A 26,754-nucleotide genomic window follows, 5' to 3' on the forward strand; every position below is an offset into this window, starting at 1 on the left:
GACATTCCCTCAGTGGTGACATCTTGCAGAACCACAGTACAGTGTCACAACCAAGATGTCGACATTGATATAGTCAAGATACAGAACCTTTCTATCACCACGAGGATCCATCGTGCTGTCCTTTTACAGCCACATCCACTTCTCTCCCAGCCCTGCTCCCTCCTTTCCCTGTGGCAACTATTAATCCTGTCTCCATTTCTATAATTTCATCATTTCAAGAATGTTGTATATCTGGAATCATACAGTATGTAACATTTGGAAATTGGCTTTTTTCACCCAGCATAATTCTCCGAAGACTCATCCAGGTTGTTCTGTATATCAATAGTTTGGCCATTCGCCCATTGAAGAACATGCAGTTTGTTTCCCAGCTTTGACTATTATGAATAAAGCTACAAAACAAAAACAAAAACAAATACAAAAAAACAAGTTTTAGTCTGAAAACAAGACTTCATTTATCTGGGGTATCTCATTAGTGCAATTTGGGTGATTGACTATAACATTCTACAATCTCATCACAATGTGTAAACTGATCCAGTTTCTCCTCATCCTTACCAGAATTTGGTTTCATCACTTTTTTTTTGTTTTTTTTTTTTAAATTTTAGCCATTCTGATAAGTATGTAGTGATATCTCAGTGTGGTTTTATTTTGCATTTTCATAATGACTGATGATGTTGGACATCTTTTCAGGAGCTTATTTATCTGTGTATCATCTGGTTGAAATTTTTCTTCATGTTTTTTCCTCATTTCTAATTAGATTGTTGGTTTACTGTTGAGTTTTGAGAGTTTTTAAATAAATTCTAGGTATTATCCTTTGTACGATATGGAGTTTTCAGTATTTTCTATCACTCTATATAGTTTCTCTTTTAATTTTAACAGGGCCTTTTACAGAACAAAAGTTTTTAATTTGATGAAGTCTCATTTATCATTTTTTTCTTTTGTGAATTGTGCTTTTGCTGTCAAGTCTGATAACTCTTTGCCTAGTCCCAGATCCTGACAAAATTTCTCCTATTTTTTTCTAAAGCTTTTCCATTCTCCATTTTCCATTTAAGTTATGATCCATTTTATGTTATTTTACTTATTTATTTATTTATTTATTTATTTATTTATTTATTTTTGCGTAAGGTGTGAGACTTAGGTCAAGGCTCACTTTTTTTTTTAAATGGACATCCAGTTGCTCCAGCACCATTTACTGAAAAAGCTGTCCTCTCCTCATTTAAATGCTGTTATACTTTCAGCAAAAGTCAAATGGGCACATTTGTGCATGTCATTTATGTATTCTCTTTTATGATCCATTGATCTGTTTCTGTTTCTCCATCAACAACATACAATCTTGATTGCTGTAACTATAAAATAGATCTTGATATGAGTAGACTGATTCTTTCTACTTTCTTCTTTTTTCAAAGTTATTCTAGTTCCTTTATCTTCTCACATATGTTTTAGAATAATCTTATCTAAATCCACAAGGACTTTTCCTGAGATTTTGATAGGAATTGTGTTAACAAGTATATCAATTTGAAGAGAATTGACATATTTATTATGTTGAATCTTCCAACCCATGAACATGTATGTGTCTCTTTTTAGATCTTTAAAAAAATTTTTTTTCAGCATTGTATAGTTTTCAGCATACGAATGGAATTTATAGATTTCTTTCTAAGTACTTTTGTATATAATTATAAATAGCATTATATTTTTAAATTCAGCATTAGGTATTTATTACTACTATGTGAAATATAATTATCTTTTATGTATATTATATCTACAACCATGCTGAACTTACTTATCAGTTCTCGGAGATTTTTGTTGATATTTTAGGATTTTCCATGTAGACAGTCACATTATCTGCAAATAGATATTTAGTTCTTCCTTTTCAATCTATATGTCTTATTTCATAGACTACCTTAATGCACTGACTTGAACTTCCAGCACTATATAGAATAAGAGTGGTAAGAATAGAAATCTTTGTTTTCCAATTTCATGAGAAAAGCATTCAGTCTTTCAACATTAAGTATAATGTTAGCTGTATAATTAAAATAATTATGTATTAATATAAATATTAGGTTTTTTATAGATACTATATCAGGTTGAGGGAGTTCTCTATTCTTGTTTTTCTAAGAGTTTTGATCATGATTGGCTGTTAAATTTTGTCAGTTGCTTTTTTTCATCAACTGATATAATCATGTAATTTTTATTCTTAACTTGTTTTTATGGTGGATAACAATGTTTGATTTCCAAATATTAAACTAGCCTCATACTCCTGGAATACACTCCACTGGATTATAGTATATGATTCTTTTTTATGTATTGCTGAATGATATTTGATAATATTTTGTTAAAGATTTTTGCATATGTTAATGAAGGATATTGGTTTGCAGTTTTCTTTACTTCTTTGTCTGTTTTTGTTTTCAGAATATTACTAGTTTTATAAAATGATTTTCAAAGTGGATCTCCTATTTTCTGGATAAGATTTATAGAATTGGTTTTAATTTTTCTTTAAACATTTGGTAGAATTTTCCAGTGAGACCATCTGGGAGAAGAGATTTCTTTTAAGACTTTCTCTTTGATCCATTAGATTAAGAAGTATGTTGTTGAGAAACGTTTGGAGATTTTCCTATTATCACTCTGTTATTGCTTTTTAGTTTGATTCCACCGTGGTAAGAGAAAACAGCTATAAGATTTCAATATTTTTGGATTTGTTGAAATTTGTTTTATGACCCAGGATTTTATCTATCTTGGAACATGTTCTGTTCACACTTGAAAAGAATGTGTATTCTGCTATTACTAGATGCAGCATTCTAGAAAAGTTTATTAGAATCACGTTGATTGCTGGTACTGTTTAGTTCTTTTATATTCTTGTTTATTTTCTGCCTTGTTATTCTATCAATTGTTGAGAAAAGAATGCTGAAATCTTTTGCAATAATTGTCGCTTTTTCTATTTCTTTCAGTTCTATGAATTTTTGCTTCACATATTTTGCAACATATTTAATACATACACATTTAGGATCATGATGTCTTCTTGGTCCATTAACCCTTTTATAAAATATTTCTCTGTCTTTGGTATTTTATTTTCTGTAAAGTCTAACATTCATATAGCCACTTCTGCTTTTCTTTGATTGATATTTATATGATGTATATTTGTCCATCCCATCTTTTAAATGGCCTATTTTTTAATACTTTAATATTTTAATATTTGAAGTAAGTCTCTTATACAGTATAAAATTGGGTAATATTTTTTAATCCAGTCCTGCCAATCTCTGCCTTTTTATTAGTATTTAGGCCATTTACATTTAATGTAGTTATTACATGTTAGGGCTTCATTTTATTTTTGTTTCCTCTGTTTTTCATTTGTTTTCCACTGTACTGCCTTCTTGTGTGTTACTTAATCTTTTTTAAATTTTATTTTTATTTATCTATACTAGGTCTCTTTGTATAGCATTATTAGTAATTGACCCAAGCATTACATTATTTACACATAAATTATTACATAAAATCAATTAGTATTGCCATTTTACCAGTTTAAGTGAATTATAGAAACCTTTGTTTCTTAACTTTCCCATTATAATGTAATGATCTCTAGTATTTTCTATATATACATTTAGAACTACATCAGTGTTATAATTTTTGTTTCAGCTATCAAACAGAATTTAAAATACTCAAAAGGAGAGGAAAAACCTATTGTATTTACTTATGTTTTTATTTACCATGTTTCCTTCTTCCTGATATTCTGAGATCTTTAGCCCTCTTTCAGGGTAGATCTACTGATGACAAACACAGTTGTTTTATCTCTAACTGAGCATATCTTGATTTCTTCAAATTTCTTTAAAGGATGTTTTCGTAGAGTACACAATTTTAGCTGACAGTTTTTATTTTAACACTTGAAACATATTGTGACACCTCCTCCTGGCCTCCACGTTTTCTGATGAGAAATCTGCTATTATTTGAATAGATTTTTTTCCATTGTAAAATATTATTTTTCTCTGGCTTCTTTCAAGACTGTTTCTTTTTCCTTAATTTTCAGAAGTGTAATAATGGTTTGTCTTGGTATAAATTTTTTTTGGTTTATCATGTTCAGGATTTATTAAGCTTTTCGAATCTCTAGGTTTATATCTCTGGACAATTCTGGAAGTTTCCAGCTATTTTTGCTTTGAGTATTTTTTTAGATCCACCCTCTTTCTTTTCTTTTTCAGGGACTCCAATGACACAAATGCTAGATTTTTAAAAAAAATATGACTCCACAAGTTCCTGAGCCTGTGATAACTTTTCTTCACTGTTTTTTCTCTGTTGTTCAAATTGGCTAAATTCTATTTTTCTGTCTTTTAGTTCACCAATTTTCTCTTCTGTTCTTTCCATTAGATTGTTAAATCCATCCACTGGCGTTTTGTTTCATTACTGTATTTTTTTCAATTTTACAATTTTCATTTGGCATTTTTTTGTAATTTCAGTTTCTACTATAAGGCCTTTTTTATCTTTTATTTGTTTGAAGTGTGTTCATAATTGCTTTTTGAAGTATTCTTATCATGGCTGCTTTAAAAACTTTGTCAGATAATTCTAACATTTTTTTCATCTCATCGTTGTCATCTATTGATTTCAATTATTTTGAGATCTTCCTGATTCTTGGTATGATGGGTGATTTTCTATTAAAATCTGTACATTTATTTTTATAATGCTATGAGACCGAATCTTATTTAAACTTTCTGTTTCAGCTGGTTTTTTCTGTTACCACTGTAGGAGGGGATGTGGGGGTTCCAATTATTACTACCAGGTAGAAATAGAAGTCCAGATTTCCCAGTCAGCCTCTGTTAATACCTGAGTGGGGAAGACTCTTCATGACTGCCAGGTGGGCTTTGGAATTTTGGCTCCCCACATGGTCTGCACTGACATTTCAGTGAGGATGGCCTCATTCCCACTAAATGATTAGGAAATATCAGCCTCTCGAAGCGCTTCTCGTGATACCACTCAGTGGAGAGGATAGGGGCACCTCATTACAACCTCCTGAGGGTGTGTCTTTCAGCTCCTCTTACCTTTGCTTGCCTACAGAAGAGCAGAACCACAATTGTGTGTGTGTGTGTGTGTGTGTATGTGTGTGTGTCTGTAGTGTTTACCTGGAATAAAGTGATTTTTGTCTAAAATGATCTATATTACGAGCTTTTTGTTTTCTAGATTTTTGGCTAGAAAAAGCCAATTTTGGTTGGGATTTTTTAATTTGTCTATGCCATTGGTTATTTTCATTTGCCAGCTTCTTCAGGTCCAAGTCTGAGACATGAGACAAAAAGAAATCCAGGGAACACATCACTATATTTCATCAGATCCTGTAGTCCATAGCCAGTCTGCTTTCTTTCTACCATCTTCTGTCACATATTCATATATAATTCCCACAAACTTTAGTTATAATTAGCAGGAGCAATAGGGAAGTGTATGTGTACTACATCTTCCTAGAAGCAGAAGTCTAGCTCACACATTTTTAAGTGAATACCTAAATATGTTCATCATAGTTTAAATATATATATTTTTTATTTTTAGAAGTTCAAAAATATGAAAGATATTACAGAGTGAAATAAGAATTATTCTAACTAGAATGAGCACTTAATGCTATTATTTTATCAATGGGTTTTTAGTTACATTTTTTTTAAAATTGTAATTCACTAAACCTGGAAGGAATCACATAAATTTTTTATCCATAGGCCACATCCAGTATTATAAAAGATATGAATAAATATGGTAGTCTTGCAAACCTTCATTACGTTTAAAAGAGTATGCATCACCTTAATGGTTTTGGAATTTCGAACAGAGGCAAAATACCATTTTTTGGTGCTTAGTTATGTGCTTAAAGGAAATATGTAGAAGAAAGAAAAAGAAAACAATGTATATTGATTAGTTACTAACAGAAGCTTTGCAGATTTCCTAAAAAACAATATTTAGGTTTATCTTTAGGTGTCTGGAAGTATTTGTATTCTCAAAGGAAAACAATAATGATATTTAGAGGGGCTCAAAGCTGTGCCATTCATTGTAACATGGAAGAAGGACTATCGTGAAGAAATGTTTTATACATTCTTGAGCTAATCAGTTTTGAGAAAGGGTAAATATGGATGATGAGAATATGGAATTCATTTTCCTTATTATTGTCCTTGACCATGGACCAATGGGGTATACATACCCATGTTTGAAGATAATTGTTCTATGCAGAGTTTGCTTAAGCAGACTACCTCTTTAGAACTTCAGCTTAGAGACTAACTAAAGGCAGATGTCTTTCTCTGATTGTATTTAGAATTTGTCTGGAGTGGTGATCAGTGATGAGCTGTAATGCATGAAATTTGCCTTACAATTTTATTTATGTATACAGCTTGAGTTTTAAATTCAACAATTAGAGAAAAAAGTCTGAAAAGAAAAAAGCTTATAAGGGATTATAACTGAAATTTCCAGTAGAATCTTATGAAAATTGTGCTTTGATAACAATGATAGAAAGAAACCAGGGAGTCTGTGGCTGTTTGCGAGGAAAACATTTGATCGGTGTGCATTTATGTGCTCATGTTGCCAAAACACTTTTTCCCACTTTTTATCGTTAGTAAATAACAAGTCTACTCCTGATGACACATAATCAGTGCCTTATGTGGAGAAGCAGGGAGTGAATGTGTGTTTGTTTATTTCATCTCCTGGATAGACATCAGAGAGCTGCAACCAGGAGAGATACCTTAATCCATTCGGGCTGCTATAACAGAACACCAAAGACTGGATGACTTATAAACAATAGAAATTAATTTCTCACAGTTCTGAAGGCTGGGAAGTCCAAGATCAAGGTGCCCAAAATTCTATGTTTGGTGAGAAGCCGCTTCATAGCCATTGTTTTGCTGTGTCTACACTTGGTAGAAAAGGCTAAGAGATCTCTCTGAGGTCTCTTTTTTTTTTTTTTTTTCAGTCTTGACATGGCTTCTTCTTTATATCCTTAGTTATAGGACTTCTGTTTGGCTAGACTTGAGGCGATTCTCAGTGATGGTAGTTCTGTACTTTAGTTATAATTTTGATGTGGTTATGGGAGGAGGCAAGCACAGTGTTTACCTACTCTGCCATTTTGACTGGAAAGGGAGTCTCTTTTATAAGAATACTAATCCCATTTATGAGGGCTCCACCTCAGTGACCTAATCACCCTCAAAGGCCCCACCTCCAAATACCATCATGTTGGGGATTAGGCTTCAACAGATGAATTCTGGGGAGACACAAACATTCAGTCATATCAGAAGGGCCGTGGCTTAGCACTGTGTGGGAGGAAGGCGCCAGAGCTGTCCTCTGAACTCATGTTCTCTCCTACTGTAGGCTCTAAGCTCTCAAGAAAGGAAGCTCAAGGCCGTGACATGTACTGAGTCTCTGACCGTACATAGGACCAAGACTTTTCTCGAAGCCGATAATTTGAAACAGGTGACAGGTTTTGAGGTGTAGGTATGTAGGGACAGTTTGAAAGAAAGAAAACATCCATGAAAACGAAATAAATTAATTCAATTCCTGACCTACCCAAATAAATCACATAACTTTACTCTTGGAGAAATGCTCTCGCATTAGATGAATGGGTACGGCCTTGGCCCAGAATCTTGCCTCTGGCCTGGGCTTCCAGCTCCCCTCCACTTGATCATCTTCCTCTAATCCTCACCCTCACCCCATAGTAACCGTCAAAGTTTTTCAGACACATACATGGCAGGGGTGGATGAGTTATTTCTAGGTTGTAGAACATATTTCTTTTATCTAATTAGTAGTGGTTTGCAACCTTGATTACAAATTAAAATCTCTTGGGCAGCTTTGTAAATTCCCAATGCCCAGGCCTCTCTCCATACCAATTAAAGCAGATTCTCTATGACGGGGACAAGTATGTGTATATTTTTATTCCTCTTTACGGGATTGAAATGTACAGCAAGGATGAAAACTGATGAACTATACATTTCCCATCCAGTTGATCCCCACAAACCAAATTTTCTACTCCCTTTGCAGATAGAAGTATGTGATTCCCCAGGATAAACCTGAGACTCAGGCAAGAGAGGCCCCTGCCTAAGATGTGTGAAGCCCTTGTTCTGGCCCTTTCGCTGTGCTTCTCTCCATGGGGTGTAAGGAGTCCGTGGAATCAGAAGGTCTGATCTTTGGGAGCCCATGCCCCCATCCTACACCACATTCTCTGTACGAAGACCTTTGAATTGATCGTCCATATGGCTTTAAGCCTGCTTCTGGGGTCTGTGGGCCCTCTTGCCTGGGGGCAGATAAGCAGCAGGTTTGTGTCTTTACATGGCTGCCTAAAATTCAGTCACCTGTAGGGATGAGTATGTGGATAAAGGTTGGACATTGGGGCTAAGTGTCCATTGTAATGAACACAGAGCACCTTGTGATGAGCTGTGCTCTGGAGCTAAGGGTATGAATAGAAGGAGGATAGGTCTTGGGACAGTGCATGGGGGTCAGTGTCACAGGCTAACTCTCCAGATGCTGCCAGGTATGAGACTGAGAGATTGGAGAAACCCAAATTACAACCTAACCTTCCCGGTGGTTTTGAAAGGAATTTTTGAGAAAGAAGGATAGAATAAATGTTATTTAATAGTTTGTTTGATTTATAACATTTTAAAATATAGTATTTGTGTTCCCACATTCACTTTTTGCAGGGCCTTGAAAATGTGAGGGTCTGGCCTATGACTGCCCCTACTGTAGCCACAGGCAAAGGAGTCTATTTCTGTGGGCCTGTCTTCTGTGGTTCAAGTGTACTGGTCTGACGAATGCTCCCCAACTCCCTGGTACCTTTCTCCTGTTACTTGCAGGGACCCTGCCCAGCTAAGGCATAGCCCCTTATCCCACTTACTGGCTTCTCATTGGTTTAGTCGGGAGCTGTTTCTGCTATTGCACCGTCTCATATATAGTGACATAATACAGTACAAAATATGTGGGTTTAGGTGATAAATATGATTTCTAGTCCTGGCTTTCCCACTTGAACCTTGTGTGACTAGTGACATTCTTTCTTTATTTTTTATTTTAGGTGACATTCTTGATCTTTCCAAACTTTGGTTTCTTCATCTGTAAATCAGAGTTAGCAATGTCTTTCTGGCATGAGGATAGAGAAGACTAAATGAGGAAACACAGAAATATGTAAAGGCCCTGGCACAGTGCCTAGAGGTAGCAAAAACTCAGTAAATAATTTCTACTCTTTCTCAAGTAAAGGCCAATGTATTTAAAAATAACAGTGATCCTTTACCTCCCTCATTTACATTTCTAGACTAAATAACTGATTTATTTCCATTTCTCTTCTTGTGATGCATTTTCCAACTCTTCTCTGTTATGCGTGTCTGTATATGTGTGAAGAGTATGTCCTTTCTCTATCAAAATGACAAGTAGCCTGCCATCAGGAGGCTGAGCACTTTGAGTATTTTATGAGGAGGAGGCTGTTCATATTTCTTGCTTTGCCAGTGTCTCGTCTTCCCTGCACAAACACCACTGTGTCTATTTTTTTCTGAAGTGAGCACAGTAGAACTGATATGTGGATAGAGCTTGGGCATTGGGGCTGGGTGTACTCAGCCAGCAGCACATAATATATACTGGTGAGTGAAGCAAGATTGACTCCAGCCTAATGAGGTTAACCGTGCCCTACTCTAACCCGTTTTCAGTGTTTGACAACAACAATGCTATAGCCTTCTGTCTAATATCCTTTATTGGATGTATTGGGCCAGGCATACTAAGTGTTTAGTGCTTGTCATGTGAAGGAATAAGTAAATAATAAATAATACAACTAGGAATCCAAGTTCTGTACCCATTCTTCATTCATTAACAGGCAAGCCACGTATGTACTTGTTGAATGTTTCGATAAACTATAAGAATTAGTGGAATGCATGGTGAAGAAATGTCTTCTTGCTGGGTGGGCTGCTACACATAGGTGCCTTCTGTGTATAACTGCTCTATGCATGGAAAGGATTTAACCTTTCTTTCTGTCAGTTTCTCTCTCTGTGAAATGAGCCCGTGATATCTGCTCAAACATGGGGAAATGTTTAATAAAACTAGGTGCTCTGAGTTCAATGAATTCTTGGAGATTTCTCTCAATATAAATTAGTGCAAGAGTTGGGTATGCATATACTAGTTTCTAAAAAGGAGATTTTTTTCTTATCCTTTGAAATTCTCCTTTCCAACTCTTGTGTTTCCCTTTGTGCAAGACTTATCTCTGCTTTAGTATTCAGCCTGTGTATAAACATAGATGTCATAATATTGGCTCTCAGTGAGGACAAGGGGCCCACCCCAGTTCAGGCACTACAGTGCTTGATGAGAAGCCAGGTCCCTAAAGCCCATACAGTGACTGAAGTTGCCCCACAGCCCTGATGAAAAACGAGGCTGCCGATGTTCGGATATATGTGTGGGTACAGACATTATATCACTCCCAGGCTTCCTGAACCTCAAATAAAGCAGAATGCAGCTGGCAGGACATGGCTTAGAAATGGAAATGGAGAGCAGATTCATATAAAAGCCAAGCATCAGTGGAAAGGTTATTGGAAAGGGTGCATTAGTTATAACACATGTTAAGATGCTGTAACAAAGAAGCCCCTAAATATGTGACAACACAAAGCTAAGTGAGCAGGGAGACACCTGTGCTCCAGTGGCTTAGGATGGCAGGTCTGATTCGCTTTTCTCCATGTGGTTTCCATTATGACCCCGATGGCTGCTCTTCTCGTTGCTGTTTTCTGGCTGTGGGAATGGGGAAAAAGGGAGTCCAGGGCACATTTCTGTCTCAAAGGACATGACCTTGAAATTTCACACATCACCTCAACTCCTATCCCATTGCCCCAAACTTGGTCACGTAGCCGCACACACAGAGGATGCTGGGAAAGATAATCTTCAGTTGGAGGCCATATGCCCTCGTAAAATTCATAAAAAGGGAAAAAGAGAGTATGGCCAGTAGGAGATAATTTAACACTTCTGGTAGAGGGGATCAGTGGGAGAGTGTGTTTCATTTCACTAATTTTTATGTGTATTCTATTAGAACATTTTAGTTAGAAAAATGAGGGCGGGAAAAAAGGAGGCATCATGAGAATACAGCAAGAGAAAAGCACAGAAGTTCAAATGCAGACATAGCAGGATTGGACCTAACAAAGATTGTGATGGGAGGTGTTTCCATGTTGAAAGCTACTCAGGGGACCCCTGATGTTGAAATTTTCACTGAAGTGACTTGGCTGCATCCACATATGCTTTTGTTTTGTTTTGTGTTGTTTTCCCAGCCCAACTACTGGCTATTATTCCCCTTAATTTACACTTGTAGATAAATTCCTTTAGGCCTCACTGTTACTTTTAACAACGCTGTAATTTCTTTCTCCTCTGCTGGCTAGAAAATTATTTCATTGTTTTGAGTCAGTTCACACAGGTTCTGAGTCACTGGCTAGACTATAGGGTTAGTCCTTCTAGCCAGGTCTATAGAAAGGCTAATGTTCCATAGAAAGAGGGTGGGGGACTGGTACAGTAGCATCTCTTATACGTTAGTTTCTTGGACTCAAAGTGTGATCCAAAGACCAACAGCACCAGCATCACCTGGGAGTTTGATAGAAATTCTGACTCTCAGGCCACACCTTAGACCCACTGTATTCATTTCCTAGGGCTGCCTTGACAAAGTACCACAAACTGGCAGCTTAAACAACGGAAATGTATTGTCTCACAGTTTTAGAGGCTACACGTTCAAGATCAAGGTATTGCCGGGATTGGTTTCTTTTGTTGCCTGTGAGGGAGACTCTGTGCCATGCCTCTCTCCTAGCACCTGGTGCTTTAGCGGTAGTCTTTGGCACTCCTTGACTTTTAGATGCATCACCTGGGTCTCTGTCTTCATGTTCACACAGCATTCTCCCTGGAAACAGGTGTCTCTTCACATGGCATTCTCTTTATAAGACCACCAGTCATATTGGATTAGGGCCCACACTGCTCTAGTATAATTTCATCTTAACTGAACTAATTACAACCTATTTGCAGATACAGTCAGAGTCTGAGAGGTACAGGAGGCTAATACTTCAACATGTATTTAGGGGAGACACATTTCAATTTATAACAACCACAAACCAGAATCTGTCCTTAAGTAGATGTTTACGTATACTAAATTTTGAGAAATGCCCCAAGTTCTTCAAACACTGGTGTGCCACCAGCACACTGCTACCCGAAATGTGTGGTGGAAAGCACTCTAGACTTGATTCCTGGATTCTGGCTCTACTTCAGCCACCATCCTTGTAGTGCACAGCAACGTCTCAGGCCCACATGCAGCACTCAGTAAATACTTGTTGTATTAATGAAAACACTTGGCCAAAGAGTTTTCATGTCTAAAATAAAGATAGCTACTTCACAGGAATATTTTAAAGATTCTGTGATTTATTAAATTCATAACATGTGAAAATATGATTTTGGTAGCCAGTCAGGAGACAAAAGTGCAGTTTGTTTGAACAGAGAAGCTTTAATATAATGAATCGTTTCCTATAGGAGGAGAGTAACTACAGAGGCATGAAGGGAACTCAAAAGAAGACTTTAAGGGTGGGAGACAGTATGCAAGGAGGAAACAAACTGAGAAGCAGAGACCTTCTTCCCCAAGTTCTGGTTCAGATTTCACTGGAGAAGGTGTGGTTGTCCCCCATTTTATGGGTTGCCCTGGGCCAGAGCTGGTCCACAGTCACTGGGCACAAAATATCCTACCAGGATCCAGTCAAATGGATGTTGGTGGGTGGGAACACCAGAGTCGAGGTCAGCCACCTGCCTGTGGTATCTGCATCAGGAAGGCTACAGTGAGGTGGTCACTGGCCTGGAGCCAGTCTTAAGCTCACCCAGGAGATGTGTGCATTACTGCATGCCCTGCAGTAGGAAGGTGCAAAGAAAAGAGAAACAGAGGCACCTAGAACCTGGGAGAGAAGACCCTTCATTCTACAGTGTCCCTCCAGTGCCCTCTACTGACATAACTTAACATTGCACCTGTTGTCAAGGAGAAGTGCTAAGGGGCCCACCTAACTATCGCACAACAACCGATGAAGGGTAAATTTTGGAGTTGAGAGAGACTATAGTTTGATAACTGGCACATGCCCTCTGCAAATATAAAGTCTTTTTCTTAGTACTAATGCCAAATATGGTTTCAGAGAGTAGGGGAAAAAAGTGTAGAGTTTTTAATGCCTTACCAAATATATGAGGAATTTAGTTTCCCCAGACTTTCTCTAATCCCCACATATATACTGTTTTTTCCACCCAGGTTACCTCATGTAATATTTTGGAGGGATAGGGATTAACAAGAGCAAGGCTTTGACTCAAAGGTGTTATCCTTTAGAATCACTGAAAGTGAGACTGGAGGGGGCCTTAGAAAAATTTATTTATCAAAGAGGCAGCATTGGCACTTTGTTAAGACAGTTTTTTTGTTTGTTTGTTTTGTTTTTGAAGGTCTCTTATCACACTGTGTACTATTTCTAATTCCTGACTTCACTGCTTCTACTTCTCCTAGCTGCAGGGAGGGCCTTCTATGTGACTACATAGAACAACCTGACTGGTTGGGTATTCCAGGCATTGGGCAGGTGGAAAATCTGCCTGCTTTCCACCGCCAAATGCCGTTAGTTACGCCCAGACACTGTTCATCCAACAGTGCCAACACCCTCTACACACACACAGATAGACACACACACTTTTCCATGTGTCAATATGGAGCAGTATTGATCTTGATTGGAATGACTGGAACTTTCTCTTTTACAGATGTGGAAGCTGAGGGCCAATAAAGAGAAGCAAAAAAGTGGCAGAACTTGGTCTTTTCTGACTCCATATATACTGTTATTTTACTATAGCAGAGCTATCACTCATATATATATGGTATTTTTTGTCCTAGCCATAGTTGTTTTTTTGGCAAGTGAAAAGCAAGCAGACAAAAACCATAACAACACTGTGTTAAAAAAAAAAAAAATCTTCCCGTAATTTTTCTCTTTAATAAATTCAGATTTCTATGGGTGACATTTTCTTTTAATGGTCCTTATCTGTGCTTTGAGGGAAGGTAAACTTGAAAGCCTACCTTCTGTTCAATGCTGCTTCAGACAAATAAGTTTAATTTAATGCAATAAACATTCTTCAGTTGCTCACTGCAGCCTGATGCTATCGGTAATATTTAATCTGCCAAAACACATTGTATATTATCATTCAGACACAAAATAATTTATGGCTATAACTCCCTATGCATTTACATGAGTAAATTACTTGGTATTTATAAGTTTATACAACTGTTGTTTAATTTTTTTATTTTGCTTAACTTTTTAACATCAGTACAACATCAGTTTTGTATTTGGTTTCGATTAACCCTGTGATTCAAAATTAGGAGATGGAACTGTGTGCTGTGTGAGTATGTTCATGTATTTAGTAAGTTTTGCATGGGATATCCATGGGGGAGTCTTAAATCATAACAAACTATCAATTTATGAGTTTTTGCCTTGTTTTTAGAAATAAACAAAAGCCATCCAAAGAAAACTATGTTGAATGAGATGGATAAGAAAAATGGATTTTACCATTTCAAGGTTGCATAATAATAGTAACAGTATTACTAATAGTAATAATAATATCCACGAAAAGTTTATTTTAAAAAAGTAATCCAAAGGAAATTATGCAAAAAACACTGACTGGTGATAAGTTCAGGAAGAAAGTGTAGAGTCCTTCCTTGTGACTTCTTTGACGGAGACAGTGCTCCTCTGCATTTTTACATTCTGCATGTTTATTAGGAAATTAGCCTCATTAATTTTAGCATGTCATTGACAGACATGCATATTCATTTTTGTTTTTACATTTATATGTTCGTTAAGTGTGATAAAGGGATAATGATGATGATAATACTAACATTAAGCCTGCATTATGTATGCCATCACAGTGCTCAGTGCTTTGAAGGCATTCTAGCATTTTTGTGTTTTTTACATTAGCGAGACCATAAAATATGGAATCACAATTTCATGTAGCAGAGCAGTTTTGATGAGTTACAAAGCCTGGGTAAATTGCTGACCGATTAGAAGGAAGAGGAGTTCTAATGAAATAGAATTTTAATATTATGAGTTTTGTATTGAGACTTAAACTGGTCTGAGAATGTATGGACAAGACGAAGTATTTTGAGGACCTGCCTTAATGGATAGATTTTGGTTTGCAATGAGCACTCCCATGGATTGGGGTATATCCAAAGTGCTTGAAAAATTCATAATTGTCTTTTCTATACTTTAGTTTTGTTTTATAAATTCTTTCTCATTGACAGTGAAAAGGTGAATCTCAGTTTAGTCTTTTTAATTTAGTGACAATTGAGTTTATATAATTTAAAGGATTATGCAATTTTTTCTCTATTATGATTAGGAAAATCTGTTTTCAAATGATTTGCTTTAATCTCATACATTTAAAAGATGTGTAAGAAATAACCTTTAAAATTTTGTCAGCACTTTCCAAAGTGAGTTTCCCGTAGAGTAGTTCTATGTGCTTTGTATTAGCATGGCTAATTGCTGCACATTACCAATTATGCCAAAGCTTAGTAGTTTAAAAGAACAATGTCTATTATGTTAAAGTCTCTGTGAGTCAGGTATCAAAGAATGGCTTACCTGGATCCAGTGGCTCAAAGTGTCTCAAAAGGCTACAATCAAGGTGTTAGCCGGTGCTACAGTCTTCTTAAGGCTTGACGAGGCCAGGACCCACTTTCAAATTCTTTCATGTGGTTGTTGGCAGAATTTAGTTCCCTGTTGGTCATTGGCCAGAGGTCACCCCTCAGTTCCTTGTCACATTGGCTGTTCCATAGTTCAGCTCACAACACAAGCACATCAGGAGGCAAGAGAAGGAGTGCTAAGAAGATGGAAGTCCCAGTTTTTTTTCGTATTATACTTTTTGTAAAGCGTTTTTGTTGGAATACCATTCCTCTCCAAGGGAGAAAAACACTGACCAAACAACATGAATTGAAAATTTGGTTATAGTGACATTTCTACAAAATGCCAATTTTGTCAAATATGCCTTTTTTTGTTCTACTGGGTCTGCTTTAATTCCTCTTTTTTAATTTTAATTTGTTTTTGTGTTTACCTTTTTACCCCCTTTACCCGTTTCTCCCACCAGCACCCTTAGCCTCTGTAACTACTAATCTATTCTTTGTATCTATGAGCTTGGTAGTGTATAACCTAATTGAGGAAGTGACACTTCATCACCTCTTCCATATTCTATTCATTAGAAGATAATTACTAGGTCCAGCCTACTCTCTAGGGGAGAGATCACATAAGTGCATGAAAATCCGGATGTGGGGATCTCTGGGAGACATTTCAGAAACTGTCATGTACAGGTCTTAACGCTGAGATTTTGACAATCAAAAAAGATTGCAAAATTCCAGGTTAGAACAGGTTTCCCACAGGACCTCTCAGAGTCTTGAGCATACTGATTACATTGTGAATCTCAAAGTGAGAAGGAAGCAGGGGGCAAGGAATGTGGTGGTAGTATATCTCAGTCCTATTTGTCCACTGAATCTTTTTTGTTGAAGAGTGGCATATTTAACTATCATTTCTCAGAACATTTAGAGAACTTCTGCCCAACATCCTTACTTGACACACAGTTTTCCCGAGAACTGGAGAGTCACCTTGCCATTGGCAGCAGAACATGGTATCAAACAGGTGTCCGGAAGCTCAAAGGCTTTTCCGCCTTATTAAATTGCTACAGGTTTATATATGCCACACTATTAGGACTTCTGTTGATTTACCTATCTTGTCATCTGCTGGCAATATAAGCTAAGTAAGTGAAAGATAGTGTATGACTTGATGTTGAACCCATTTATAGGAACTGTTCTGAGTCAACCATCATGTATATCGATCCACAGCTGGTGGTCTCCCTTCAGCCTATGTAGATGGCAAAAGCCAGACCATGGCCAATTCTGCTACTTCTGTCCCTATGGCCTGCCACCTCATCCCTGTAAATGTTGAATTCTCACCAGTAATTACTTTACTCTAGAAAGAAAGATGTTAGAACTTCTACACTTTACTTTTATAAAGATTGTCAATTGGTGCTGGAAATATCTTGACTCAACGTTTTCTATGTTTTTCTCATGTCTCTCCTTTAAAAATGCATCTTATGCAGTGTGGTAGCAGTTCAAGTACGAAGGGACTATATCACTATTTAACTTCTTGTTTGGACCTTTAATAGTCTATGTACTTTGTTCTCACACAGAGACTTTGACATCACGGGCTGTGCCACTTGTGTCTGCATATTCCTGCCCAGTGCAGTAGATTACATCATCCAGGGCGTCTTTGTGTCTTTGTAAATAGATTCTGGTGATCGGTGGGTTGGATAGAATGGCATGGGATGGGGGTGAGACATAAGCATAGTTTTTGTTAGGTTACAGTTACATGTCTGAACACCTGAAGAATGTTCTTTTGCTACAGCCATGCCACCCTGGATAAGCCTGATCCCATCTGATCTCAGAAGCTAAGCAGGATCGGGCCTGGTTTGTACTTGGATGGGAGACCACCTAGGAAGACTAGATGCTGTAGGCATTAAAAAAAAAGAAAAAAAAAAAAGAACTTTCTTTGTATTCCAACCTAAAAATTATTCATTTTCTTCTGTTTGTGAAAAATATTTTGTATGTCCTTGAGGGCAGAGAAGAAGGTATGGGAGGGGTTATTTAGACAGTTCATATTTTTTGATGCTGGGCCCGCTTCTTTGTAATACTTTTGAATTAGGGTAAATCTGTTTTATGTGTGTGTGTGGCGGGGGGAGGGTGTGTTTTGTCCTATAATTCTGTGCTTCTTCCCTCCTCATGACTCCTGCAATTTTATTAGCCTTTTTTTTTTTTTTTTTTTCTGCAAAATGAGACTCAGCATGAGTCTTACAAAACAGGTCACCAAAAATACAGAAAAGGGTGGTTCTTGGTGGAATATTGCTTTAGTACTAATCCATGGGTGGTTGATGCATCTAGAACTTAACTGGATAAGGTATTAAAAACAATAGTGAATGATGGCGGCTGCTCCAGATGCTTTTGAAAATTCTTTATTTCTTCATTAATGGCTTTAGAAGGTGAGCAGATGTTTCCACTTGCTCATTTTGGTTCATGGTCCATTCAGCAATTGATATTGTAGTTTGCATATTTCTACTATATATATATATATATATATATATATATATATATATATATATATATTTGCATATGGCATACCAATACATTAGAGAAAGAGAGAAACTTATAATAAAAACATCAGATCTCTGGCAGCAAACAGTATGCCTAGAGCTTGTGGTGACTTCAGCATTATCAGAATGTTGATAGCATTACATCTGTTGTGTCTGAAAAGTGCCAGGAAATGGTGCTAATTTATAATGTAGGAGGAGGGAGGTGAAGAAAGATACAGCTATGAAAAATAGTACACAGTAGAAGATAGTCGACTAAATAGTAATTTGTTAAGTTTTATTCACACCATATAACAAAATGCTGTCACAGACTTCTGGTTTGGTTTATAAATCAATTATGTATGCTGCTCATCTATAGTTCACATGGAAATGGAAGACTTTTCTAAATAGTGTCTTTCCCTTTTGTCTGATAGGAAACATTTTTATATTTCTGTTATGCTGTCCAATCCAAGGATCTGTGTGCAGTAATGGAATAAGATCTCTGGCTACTGATGAACTTTTCAAGGCAAAGGGTAGGGCGTAAAGCAGAAAAGCGGAGGGAAAATACGGCAACCATAGTGGAAGAACAGAGAGAAAGAGGCAGATGGTAGGGAATGATAGAGAAAATGGTGCTTATAGTTATCACAGATGCCTCTTAATTTTTAAAACCTTGAATGCTTATATCTTTGAGAATTTTAAACACTAAAAAAACCCTATTTTTCTTCCTTTTTATTTTTATTCCTTTTATCACGGTCTCCCACTACCAATGTGCATTTTTTTTCTTTCCTACCTTTGCATTGACTATATATAGTATATGATTAAGACCACTAGATTAGACAGAATATGCCATCAAGATAACAAAACAAATTTATAAGATGTCCAGAGAGAGTTTGTACCTGCCTGTGCAGAATACTTTCAGATTCCTGAGAAGAGCTCCTGCCTCCTCTCCGTTCTTTCTCTATCACTGGCTACTCTATGAAGACCAAATTTTGGAAGTTTATCTCTTGTTCCAAGGCTTTGTTCCATGACAAAATGCAAATTGCATATTTAAAGCTTGCATCAGTTACTTATATGCTTATAGACTAGTTTTAAGACCTTTCCTGAGTCGAAATTTTGTTAATCAGAATATATTGATGTGAAGATCCTTTCGGGGAACAAAATCACAAAATAAGAAATTTTCTGAGTTAAAAAAAAGCACTTCTACTAACTGCCTGACAGTATTCTAAAACTGGACTTGAGTGTCCCTGGACACTTTCAGCCAGTGGTACTATATTAGTTTCTTATTGTTGCTATAACCAATTACCACAAATTTAGTGACTTAAAACAACACGAATTTATTATCTTACATTTCTGGAGGTCAGAAGTCCAAAGCAGATCTTACTGGACTAAATGTAGGTGTTAACAGGACTTCATCCCTTCTAGGGGAGAATCCATTAGATTGCCTTGTCCCACTTCATGGGACTGCCCACATTCCTTGACTCATGGCCCCATTCTCCACCTTCAAAGCCAACAACGATGGGCCAGGTCCTTCTCACATTTCCATCTCTCTTGTTTTTTTTTTTTGTAGCTGGGAAAGGTTCTTTGTTTTTAAGGACTGTGTGATTTAGATTAATCCAGGTACTGTCGCAATCTCAAGTTCACATCTTTAAGAGTGTTGTTTTTGTTGTTTGTTGTTGTTTTGGCCATAAAGGTGACATATTTACAAGTTCCAGGGGTTAGAATGTGGCCATTTTGGGGCAGGGGAGGGCAGATATTCTGCCTACCACAGGCCTTAACTAGAAAAACTTTCTGACCTAATGTATCCTATGCCGGTTGCTTTTCCTTTCTACCAACACTGAGTGTTGTTTCTCTGTTCTGGTTAATTGGAAGCAGTTGCCTGTGAACCTCTGCTCTACTTCCTAACTCTAGCTGAGCTAGCCACAAGAGAAGTGAGCCAAATCTTTGATTTCTTCCTAATGTTTATAAAATCATATATTCTAACCTTCCATCCCCCGCCCCATAGATTTTGGCAGCAATCATCAAGACTTGTGCTCCCCAGGACAGTAGCATGTCAGAGTTCTAAAACTTTCAGCACCAAATCATCCATGCCTCTCTCTTTCATAGAGGAGAAAACTATGACTCAGGAAGGGAAACAAATTAGCAACGATCATGCGAACCTAGAGCTAGAGACTCCCATGCCTGGGCCCATGTGGTGTAGTTCTACTCTATAATACTAAACTAGAGAAGACTCAATTTGGGCCTCAATTGACTATTAAAACAAGCTTCACTCATAGGTAAACTTTCCGGTTAAAAGTGTAATGTTAAATAGTTAGGAAGCATTTATACTATGAAGAACTAAATTAGAAGGGTTTTGGTTTTTTGTTTGTTTATTAATGTTTAATTAATCAGAAGATGTTGTAATGGGAACATACCTACATGCAAAACATATATTTAGCTAAACCACTGAGGTCAGAGGAATCATGAATGATTTCCATGGATAGGGAAATCCATGGGGAAAATCTCATTAATTCTTTTAAGATTTGTCCATAGAGATTCAGTTTCCATGTTGCCCCTTAATTTAATGATGACATCAGTGACAGAACATAATATCTGGGCTACTGTAGATTCTGGCCTCAATACAGTCTCAAGGGAAGCACCATATCTGAGTGTTTTGTAAAGTCTGTTCCTCTAGAACGCTGTCTTCTATGGTGCCTTAATTTCTAAATTATAGGAATTCCTTTTACAGCAGTGATGTGCATCTCTGAGAAAGCTGGTTGTTCGATTGTTGTCACTGATTGTTATTTCGGGTATGAGCTAACCAGGGAGGAGACAGAGGAGGCGGCTGATTCCCCTGACCTGAATGCATGTTGTTCCAACCCATTTAATATAGGCTACAATTGTTTCGGTATATTGACTACAGGGCTCTTAAATGCACTGTGGCCTCAAAACTTTCTCTAGTGAAACGTTTTTCTTCTTTTTTTTCATAGTCATAGTTTACACTGTTCAAAATGTTAAATCGGTGTTTTCTTAGAGTACTAAGCCAGGAGGTGAGCATTATTGTGCTTTTATTATCTGAGGACATATGCAGATTGTCAGTATCTTTAAATGGTAGACAAAGCCATAAAAGAGAAATGTAGAAGATATATAACTAGTTTAGAAAAATGTAAACTTTGATGATATTTTACTGGCATTTCTTATCAATATTCCTATAAATCCTGGATCAATTAGATCCTCTCTGCCTTATTGGCTAATTTCTGGATTTAGTAGTTCTCATTCTCCCAACAAGCATTTATTCAGTACTTAACATGTGCCAGAAATGGTGTTAAGGACAGGTGAGATATGGTCTCTGCAAGTCCTATGAAAGGACTGAGTTCAATTTGGACAAGGAAATGAGTCGAACACTTTTCAATTCAATTGCCCTTCTTCAGCCCTCCTTCTCCTTTTTCTTTACTCCTCATTGGTTTCAAATAGGAAAATAAGTAATACTAATATATTCTCAGCTTCAAACATATTCTTCTGATTCATCCTACAGTTGAAACTGGGGCAACTATTTGAAGAAATTTGGAAATGTGAAGTGTAACAAAAATAGTCTTTTTTTTTTATACATCTTTTTTTTTTACATCTTTTGGGGGAGATGGAATTACTACCCATATATTTCACCATTCCAATGTACAATAGAATGACTAGATGACACTCCAATTAGGGTATTTCAATTATAAGCAATACTTAGTTTGTTGTATTGAGAACAACTCAGAGTTTAGAGTGTGTTTGGATATAACCAAACATAGACATCTTTTACTTTTCCGTAGTGAGGCATAAAGTCAAGGCACAAGGAAAACATGATTAATAGGCTAGTCAAAACCCCTTGTAGAAAGTAGAACTATTCAGAGCATTAGGACCCAGTGAAAGGCTCTGCCATAATTCTACCTGGTTAGAAATTTATGGGATTTCTCATCTTCAGAAGGAATTTATTTCTGTTGCCTGCAATTGTGAATATTCATGGAATCATGGAATTTCAAAAGCTACCTTGAAGATAATCTGATTTGTCACATTTTTACACTCATGAGGAAATTTCCTCATATTACGGATAAGTATCAGAAATTTTAAATCTACAACAGATGATACAACTAAATGCTGGCAAGGCTGAAGTTAGAAACTAGGACTCCTTCCTTCTAATTCAAGATTGTTTTTGTCTTGCACAAGCCTTACCTTAACCAGAGCCACCTTACTTTTGTCTGTAAAGGGAATCTGTTGCCAAATAATCATCATGATTTAACGTCTTCCTATTATTTTTCCTTCTTGCCTTCCTGTCTTCTCTTTTGCTATTTACTTCTCATCTGTTTCATTAATGAGAAAAGTAGGAAAATATTTTTAATTGGTTCATGTATGGAACTTTTCTAAGAATCTACCTCTTATTTGTGACTCTTAGAAATGTAAATTTCAGGTAACCTTGGGAGTTTATTCATGCATCTATTCAGCCCTACCATGATGGGAATGATTAAACTATTATGAATGTGTGTGTAGGGGAAGGAGTATGTATGCAGTGATATGTGTGTGTGTGTGTGTGTGTGCGTGTGTGTGTGTGTGTGTTATAAAGTGTATAGAGTAGTATTAATCATTGATGAGGAGGAATTTCATTGTGAAATTAGTGTTTGCATTTCTAGTTAAGATAGCAAAGTAGGTAAACACTGTGCTTGTCTCCTCTCATAACCACATCAAAATTAAAACTAAACTACAGAATAACCATCATTGAGACTCCCCTGAAGTCTAGCTGAGCAGAAGTCCTATAACTAAGGACATAAAGAAGAAGCCACATCGAGACTAGTAGGAGGGATGGAGATATTGAACGGGCTTGTCTCACACATGCATGTGGTGGATAAAAATTGGGAGGGATATTTCAGCTGCAGAGGTCCCCCCAGAGGAATGAAAGATTCTATCCGTACACCAAGAGGCTCCCCAGCCTAGGGTTCCAGTGCAAGGAAGAGAAGTCTCTACAACTTCTGGCTGTGAAAACCTGTAGGGATGGGGGTGAGTGAGACAGTGGGCAGCTAGAGTCTCAGGTATTTCTCTTAAAGAGCCCACACACAGACTTACTCACTGTTGGGTTCAATAGCTCTGATCTTCAGTGCTGGAGCAGCAACTTGAAAGGTGCCAGAGATACATGAAGAGGAACTAAATTTTCTGGCTTCAGTGCAAGAGCAGGAGAGGCAGCTTTCTCCCAGACAGAAATGCTGGCAGAATCTATTATTTCTTTGTTGAGCCCTACCCCTTCCCGGCATACAGACGCAGGCAGCCACCATATCTGAGTCTCCATTAACCTGGCTAACACAGGTTACCCTGCCTTGATGATTCCCTGAGATCTCTTCCCACCCACCTTGCAAGCACACTCAGGCTGCTTTCAGGCTTTTTCATACGAATGGCCTGTCTTGGTTCGTGCTGCTCTTTCACAAAATCTCTCAAAGGTTCACAAAACCTGAACAAGCAGCATCTGGCCTCCACATGCCCTTGTACCTCTTACTGAGCAGCCCCAATCTCTGCTCTAGTGGCAGCCATCCTCGGTTCACGGCTTGGCCTCTCGAGCCACCTCTAAGTCCAGATTGGATGGTGACCATCTCTGTATTGTTTTGTGGCTCATGCCAGGTGGCCCAGGGAAGGGTACATGCTGAAGATGAACTTGACCTGTGGTGGGGCCCTTTCTAGGAGGCACCGGGCCAGCACACCCAGTGGCTTGCTTCTGACTGAGCCAGAGCACCACCTGGGGCCTCATCTGAGGATGACACACCCAAAGGGCAGACTGGGAAGATGCTAGAACCCTCTTAAAGTGAATCCTGCTCTGTTGGGTCAGCCCCAGCACAATAGCTCCTCCACTGTAGTCACAGCCAGTCCTCATGACCAGTCAGTCCAAGGGTCAGTCCCTCCCATTGTTGTGGAAAAAGCAACGAAGGCTCAACTACCACAGGAGGGCAAACACAACCCATACAAGGAGCACACCTGTAGAACCCAGCTCAGGTGACCAGGGAAAACTGTGCCACAAAGCACTACAAGACATCGACTATATAAGGCCACTCTACTAAGACTTAGAGACTTAGATGCCCTACCTACTACATAGAAACAAACACAGGAAAGCAGTCAGAATGGGGAGACAAAAAATGTATCCCAAATAAAAGAACAGAACAAAACTCCAGAAAAAGAATTAAAAAAAGTGGAGACAAGCAACCTACCAGATGCAGAGTTCAAAACACTGGTTGTGAGGATTCTCAATGAATTTAGGGATAGAGTGGATGAACTCAGTGAGAACTTTAACAAAGGGATATAAAAGATAAAAATGGAGGTAGAAAACATAATAAAGAACCAGTCAGAAATGAAATTGAAATTGAAAACCTATTTGAAGAAATAATGGTGGAAAACTTTCCTAACCTGGCAAAGGAAATAGACATACAAGCCCAGCAAGCCCAGAGAGTCCCAAACAAGATGAACCCAAAGATGCCCACACCGAGACACATCATAATTAAAATGCCAAAGGTTAAAGACAAAGAGAGAATCTTCAAAGCAGCAAGAGAAAAGCACTTAGTTATCTAAAAGGGAGCTCCTTTATGACTGCCAGCTGATTTCTCAACAGAAACTTTGCAGGTTCATGGACAAGAAAAAGCTAAAGGAGCTCATCAGCATCAAACCAGTATTACAAGAAATGTTAGAGGGACTTCTTTAAGAAGAAGAATAAATGTACCAAAAATATGAATAATACAAGAGCAATAACTACCTATCTAACAACAATTATTTTAAATGTAAATGGATTAAATTCTCTGATCAAAAGATAAGGTGGCTTAGAATGGATAAGAAAACAAGACCCTTACTTATGCTGCCTACAAGAGACTTAGATTGAAGGCACACAAAGACTGAAATTAAAGGGATGAAGAAAAATATTTCATGAAAATGGAAACATAAAAAAGCTGAGATAGCAATACTTATACCAGACAAAATAGACTTTAAAACAAAGGCTATAACAAGAGACAAATAAGGACCCAGTAATCCCACTTCAGGTATTTATCTGAAGAAACCCAAAATACTACTTTGAAGAGACACGTGAACTCATATGTTCATTGCAGCACTATTTACAATAGCCAAGATATGGAGGCAATCTGGCTGTTTATCAATGGGCGAATGGATAAAGAAGAGTTGGTACATATCTGCAATGGAATATTACAGTTGGTACATATCTGCAATGGAATATTACAGCCATAAAAAATAATGAAATCTTGCCATCTATGACAACATAGAGTATTGTGCTGAGTGGAGTAAGTCACACAGAGAAAGACGAATGCCATATGATTTCACTTTCATGTAGAATTTAAAGAACAATTATAAACAAACAAAACAGAAACAAACTCTTCATACAGAGAACATTTTGATGGTTGCCAGATGGGAGGAGGGGTTAGGGTGGTGGGTGAAAAGAGTAAGTTATTAAGAAACACAAATTAGTAGTTATGAAATAGTCATGGGAGTGTAAAGTATAGCATAAGGAATATAGTCAATAATGTAATAATTATGTATGGTATCATTGGGTACTAGATTTATTGGAGTGATCAATTACTAAGCTATGTACATGTCTAATCATTATGTTGTATAAACCAATAAGAAATATTAATTCATAAGTATTTCTTATTTGCTAACTCCCTTCCACTCATATATATACTACATTATAATCTCAGGGTTGATGAAGGGGAAAATAGCAAACTTGGTCTGGGATCCTGGGCATTTAGGTTCTGGTCTTGGGAGGTACCTGACCAAGAAAGCATCTTTGTTGAGTACTCGTATAAATAGGGCACATATGTAGTCTCACTGACCTTTGAGGTCGAAATTTTTTCCATCTCCATTTTACAAATGCAAAAATTGAGTCCCCAAGATACTAAGTGGCCTGTCACATCCTAGTAAATAAAAGAGATAGCATTCAAATTTTCTGGCTTCAAACCCCAGGTCAGAATTATCCCTGATGGATAGTGCTGCCGCCTTATTCTGTGTTCTTGGAAAAAAATCACTTGAATTTTCTGGACTTTTGGCTTCCTTGTTAATCAAATAGGGGAGTTGGATTCTTATCCTTTGTAAGATTTCTTATAGCTCCAGGATCAGAAAAGGTCATTTTCCCTTTCTCCCTGCTACCCCATACTCCTTTGGCATTTACTTGTCCCATAGCCAGCTCTTAATCATTAAAAATGAAGATGGTACTCAAAGTAATGTCTGGCCGCGAGGACACGATCTGAATGTTTTCATTCTGACCTCTAAACCAGTCTGCACGTCTTGCCTGTAGAACAAAATCAAAGAGGGGGGCAGAGGGAGGGACTAGGGACTTTAATTATATGTTAAAACAATAGATTTCCATTAAAATTGTATTTTTTCTACACCTCTGGAAAATTACATTGTAGATGAGATAAATGCAGCCTTGCATTTAAATTAAGGTTATCTTTAGGCTGCTAATCTCATTTGCTGTTTAGTAATTTTAATTCAAGTCAAGGCACTATAATTAGTGCCCTCAGCCAGTTGTCATCCCTCACTGCTTTGTAGCTGTATTTACTGCTGTTAAGACAAGAGTACTCATGTAGAAAGTATAAATCAACATACTAAATTATTAAAGGTGGCATACATCAACAGATACTCCGTGTGCATGATGGTGCTTCAGATTACGAGGCCTTA

At 37.4% G+C, this 26,754-nt stretch overlaps 1 protein-coding gene and 1 pseudogene across 2 annotated transcripts in view; both read left to right on the plus strand.

Moving 5' to 3' along the window:
- Positions 1-26,754, plus strand: part of CTNNA2 (catenin alpha 2) — a 990,025-nt gene that overhangs the window by 555,790 nt on the left and 407,481 nt on the right. The gene's annotated exons all lie outside the window — the stretch shown is intronic.
- On the plus strand, positions 17,362-17,480 carry LOC120594632 (uncharacterized; annotated as a pseudogene).

This window comes from Pteropus medius, unplaced genomic scaffold (genome assembly GCF_902729225.1).
Source record: "Pteropus medius unplaced genomic scaffold, Ma_sr-lr_union100, whole genome shotgun sequence".
In the NCBI taxonomy this organism is placed as follows: Eukaryota; Metazoa; Chordata; class Mammalia; order Chiroptera; family Pteropodidae; genus Pteropus; species Pteropus medius.